The sequence below is a fragment of the Eptatretus burgeri genome, chromosome 11 (assembly GCF_056783735.1).
Source record: "Eptatretus burgeri isolate ZD-2024b chromosome 11, Ebu_testis_v1, whole genome shotgun sequence".
Lineage (NCBI taxonomy): Eukaryota > Metazoa > Chordata > Myxini > Myxiniformes > Myxinidae > Eptatretus > Eptatretus burgeri.
Genome location: NC_140971.1, coordinates 57010488 through 57015363, shown reverse-complemented (window position 1 = coordinate 57015363; position 4876 = coordinate 57010488). Strand labels below are relative to the sequence as shown.

At 39.7% G+C, this 4876-nt stretch overlaps 1 protein-coding gene across 1 annotated transcript in view; it reads left to right on the top strand.

The window, feature by feature from the left end:
* The window catches only part of LOC147017144 (unconventional myosin-If-like), a 91892-nt gene that overhangs the window by 67949 nt on the left and 19067 nt on the right, over positions 1–4876 (top strand). The window lies entirely within an intron of this gene.

The window sequence follows — 4876 nt, the reverse complement described above, 5'->3', positions numbered from 1 at the left end:
TAAAAATATTTTATAAAAAACGAACTTGTACGTTTTGTTGGGTGAGGGAAAAAAAACCTCCTTCACGTTTTATTTATTTCAGGTGTTTCTCTGCACACAGGTGTGTTCAGTCCTGATTTTGTAGAATTTGTGTTCGACTGACATCTCACCGACAACGTCGGCTCCCTCTTCCCACCCCTTCCTCCTCCCACCCCACCCCTTCCCCTCCTTCTTCCCACCCCACCCCTTCCTCCTCCCACCCCACCCCTTCCCCTCCCTCCCCACCGGTTCCCCTCCCTCCCCACCCCTTCCCCTCCCTCCCCACCCCTTCCCCTCCCACCTCACCCCTTCCCCTCCCTCCTCCCACCACAACCCTTGAGGGACGAACTCATCGATATGGCTGAAATAATGTTACTATAGATATTTACCGTCATCGCCATGTCGTGTATCTCGTGTGTGTTTAGTTTCGTCTCCAAGTTTCCTGTTGTGCGTTTTCCAAGAGGCAGAAGCACTCAAGCAAGCACTCCATTGGAAATCGTTGATAAGGAACGGCTGGCTTGGCAAGCGCGAGCTAGCTGCTTGGTTACTGAGCACACCACTGGACATCTCGACAACATGCAGTACATTCAAAACATCGACAAAATAGTGGAGCAGCTGCAGGGGCCAGAAAAGAGGCTTATTTAGTGAGATACCCACACCAGCAGTACCACATTTTCTAATGTGGTTATTATTAACCACCCACTCTCCCTGTGCATGAAAACGAATGATGCCAGTCTGGGAAATGGTGGCATTCTGAGAAATAGGTTAATTAAGGTCGTTGACCCCTGAATTTGGCAATATTTACTAAAACGGCTGTAGTTTTTTCATTAACATGTTACAATACCTTGATATACATCAAACTGATCCTAAGACAATAGGCTATAACATGCAATAACAAAAAAACATGTGGCTGATAATTGTAAGTGCAGAACCAATTTTATTACAAATTTTGCCCTCAAAATCAAAATTTTCCCATTTTTAAAATACTTTTAGCATCACTCAGCACATGCATTATATAAAAGTATCAAATATCAAGCATTAAGAAGTTTCTCTCGGGTCTGCTGCAATTATTCGTATATAATATATTCTATTATCTTCAAGGTAAATCTTATTTTCATCACATTTTGTCCAAGATGTCTGAAAATACCTGAAAATAGTATTATTCAATACTCATATCAAATGACCATTAATTTCATATGAAATGTCTTTAAAATAATATATTGTTGGAAGGAATTATAATTGTTGATGAGTATATCAATAACACACAGGGATAGATCCAGAATTTTTGGAATGGGTGGGGGAGGGGGTTACAAATACCTATGTACTCACACCCCTCCCCCTTCCTCAATATCACTAAATACATATGCACTAAAAAAAGTGCCACCCCTAAACCCTAAACCAACCCTAAAATAATGCCCCTGACAAAGAATATTGGATTATATAAGATGACCCCATATGCCACAATAATCCTGAGATGACCCCCACATTCCTGAGTTGGTCCCCACATGTGGCACTGCTATGAATAGCACTCTCATCAACATCAGTTTACAATGCATATGAAATAATGTCAGTCACACTTGAACAGATGTGATAGACGACACATACTGCAGCATGTTTTATGTGACACCCTCTTCTCTCTTAAAAAGTAAGTATGAAAATATTTGTTTCTATTTTTTTAAAATTATGAATAGTCTTGTGATGAAGATATATTACCATGCAGCAAATTTTCTGATGGAAAAATATGTGGTATACTGAATGTTTTGCCTTCAGGCTGTTGAGCTGGGGTTAAATAGTATGGTCATGAGAATGTGTCTAAAATGGAAGTCATTACTGCATAGATTTTATGTAAGGTACATGGTGTTGTGAAAAATAACCCCCCTAAAATAATAAAGTCCTACGAATAGGGTTTATCCCTCGGTCTAAAATACTTAGGAATTTACATTGAATTATTTTCAATTTAGTGGATTAAATAGACTTATTCTGCCAAACTATTGGTGACCAATATTTTTTACGTTTGCAGACAGATCCACATTTCGTCTTTGTGTACTCAAGATGACTTCAACAGCACTGAACAGTCTATTATTACAATATGGATGCAGAATTTGACACTGCTCCCATTGCCAAGAAAGCTAAGGGAGAAGATAATATTGACATTGATAAGTGTCTTTTCTGCACAAAAACCTTTTCATCAAAGGAACAGCCAGTCACTCCAGTTCTTAACAAACAACGGTCCTTATCTTGGTCCATGGTAGAGTCATCTGTGAAAGATGACCCTGAGTATCCCAACATGTACACCCGAGTTCTTCAAGCTGCAAAAGCTGAGGAAGATGATGACATGATAACCAGACTTCAAGGTGTAGCTGCATCAGATGATGGGGCACAGACTATTGTGGTGTGCAGCCCTGATACTGATGTGCTTGTCCTCTTAGTTCACCATAGACAAGCAATCAACACCAAAGAGATCTTCTTCTTGACTGGTCGTGATGGCAGGCACACACAGCTTACCCGTTATATACCTATGCACACCATCTATGATACACTCACCACTGAACAGCAGACAATTCTTCTGTCAGTCTACTGCGTGACTGGTTGTGACACGGTAAGCTCTTTTTTCGGCCATGGAAAGCGCACTGCCTTTAGGATAATGATGCAGAAAGCCGACCAGTTCCAGCCTCTTGGTCTGCTGGGATCTGATGAGAAAAACATTTCAAAGGAGATAGAAATTGTAGCCACAAAGTTTGTTGGCTACATGTATGGAAAGACAAACTGCATGTCATTGAATGCCTGAGGTGTCAGAAGACTGGACAGAGGAACATCCAGGGAAAGAAACTACCACCAACAGAAGACGCATTCAGTCTGCATCTACTTCGCTCTGCTTATCAGCTGTTAATATGGAGACAAGCTGCTTACCCTTCTCCAACCTTACCTGATACAACAGCATATAGCTTCGAACACAGCCCAGGTGGCACTGGTCTCCAGCCTCAAATGATGAGACAATCGCCAGCTGCTCCAGAGTTGTTAAATGACCTTGTGTGTGACTGTCAACCCAATACCTGTGCAGTGGAGTGTTCTTGCTTGGAGAGTGGCCAACCATGCACATCAGCTTGCACCTGTGAAGCCTTGGTGGATGGAGGGGACAAATCATGTTCAAATCCCTTTACTCTCTCTGCATTTTCCAGTGATAATTCAGACTTAGATGCAGACCAGATATAAACATAATATGGAACAATAATGTTGACAGTTTCCTGGCATTTATCTAAGTAACTGATAATTTTGTTAGAAAGATTGCATTTGATGCCAAAAGTGGAGAGTTTGTACAAACAGCCATTATAGTCCTCAATATTTCTTTGAAATTCATTTTCAACAAAGTACATTGAAAAATTACCAATTAAAAAATATTCATAGTATATAAGAATTTTTACCCCCCCCCCATCCCCCATTTACACAAATCCTGGAACCATCCTTGTGTGTTGTTGATAGACTCATCAACAAATATTATTCGTTGTGACAATGTAATATTTGAAACAATTTTTTCTCTTAATAAATATGAAATTAATCAAGTTAATGGTCATATGCCATGAGTACTCAATAATACCATTTTCAGGTATTTTCAGGCATCTTGGACAAAATGTGAAGAAAATGTGATTTACACTTAAGATAATACAATGTGTTATATATGAATAATTGCAGCAGACTGGAGAAACTTTTTAATGCTTAATATTTGATACTTTTGAATTATGCATGTGATGAGTGATGCTAAAAGTATATGAAAAATATGAAAATTTGGATTTTTGGGGCAATATTTGTAATAAAATTGGTTCTGTACTTACTATTTTCAGCCACATGTTCTTTTTTATTATTGCATGTTATTGCCGATTGTCTTAGGATCAGTTTGATGTATATCAAGGTATTGTAACATGGAAATTATAAAAACTATCGCCGTTTTAGTAAATATTGCCAAATTCAGTGGTCAACGACCTTAATTGACCTATTTCTCAGAATGCCACCAGTTCCCAGACTGGCATCAATGGTTTTCATGTACAGGGATAGAAGGTGGTTAATAATAACCACATTAGAAAATGTGGTACTGCTGGTGTGGGTATCTCCCTCTTGTGGTGGCCTCTGCTGCTCCACTAAAAGGACATTTTTAACAAGGACAAATGTGTCCAAGAGCCGCGTCATTCCACCAGTCAATGAAGGTTTTGTCTTCACCAGAAGAAGAACAAGAAGAAGAAGAAGAACAACGCGGAGCTCTCTTTGAGCCAATGTTCGCAACGCCACGCGGCTAAAAATTAGACTTTAAATATTAATCATAAGTATTTTCATTAACATGAAAACTTACCTTGTTCAGACCAACACATCCAAACTCAGCTTTATATATTAGATAAGGTGACAGTGACGCACGTCGCATGAACCTGCATTGTTTGCATATTTCTACTCTTCTTCTTCTTTCCCTCTCGTTGTAATCAGTAAATAAACTTTCTATCCTCCATCATATCATTTTTCCATGAGTTTTGGTGTGTTGTAAAAAGGCTCCAATTATTGGTGAATTCCTGCGAAAGGCAGAAAGTAACTGCGTTTCACGTCCCACAAAGTATTTTTTAATGAAATATCACCATTTTCATTCCTCCGCATAATGTGATAATTAACGTACCTTCATTGGGCGGTGTACACGAGACACCTTCCGGAATCGCTGTGGACAAGATACCTGGAGAGGAGGGAGGAACACTGCTGGTGTCTCAGGTGTGGGAGGTGTGGTAGTGTTGTACATTTATACCTGCAGCCCAGAGACATTTGGTTCGATGAACTCTGTACCAATATCTGACTGGAGAAGTGTGTTGGGAGTCACCTGAAATGA